The sequence below is a fragment of the Octopus bimaculoides genome, chromosome 24 (genome assembly GCF_001194135.2).
Source record: "Octopus bimaculoides isolate UCB-OBI-ISO-001 chromosome 24, ASM119413v2, whole genome shotgun sequence".
In the NCBI taxonomy this organism is placed as follows: domain Eukaryota; kingdom Metazoa; phylum Mollusca; class Cephalopoda; order Octopoda; family Octopodidae; genus Octopus; species Octopus bimaculoides.
This window is the reverse complement of record NC_069004.1, coordinates 2648288-2648867: the sequence shown is the minus strand read 5'-3', so window position 1 is coordinate 2648867 and position 580 is coordinate 2648288.

Below are 580 nucleotides of genomic sequence, written 5' to 3'. Positions count from 1 at the left end.
CACACACACACACACACACACACACACACACACACACACACTCACACACACACACACACACACTGTCTAGTAGGTTCTTACTGAGTAGAGCGGGAACGAAATTTCCTGTCGCTTAACTTACCTTTTCATTAAAGTGGGGCCCTAAAAGCACATCTTCGCCCTCGTTTTGTGGGGTGGGGACGAGAATTCCTTGTTACTGACTCCACGACATAATTACAGTTGTCAAGATGGCGGCGAGTTGGCAGAATCGTTAGCACTCCGGACAAAATGCTTAGCGACATTTCATCCGTCTTTACGTTCTGAGTTCGTATTCTTCCGGGGATCGATTTTGCCTTTCATCCTTTCGGGGTCAATAAATTAAGTACCAGTGAAACACTAAGGTCGATATAATCGACTTATCCCCACCCTTGTGCCTATAACAGAAAGAATTATTACAGTTGCGCAGGGTGACGGTGGATATTTAAAGAGACCTCTTTTTTTTTTATTTCTTATTTCTTTACTGCCCATGAGGGGCTACAGACAGAGGGGACAAACAGGTACAGACAAACGGATTAAGTCGCTTATATCGACCCCTGTGCGT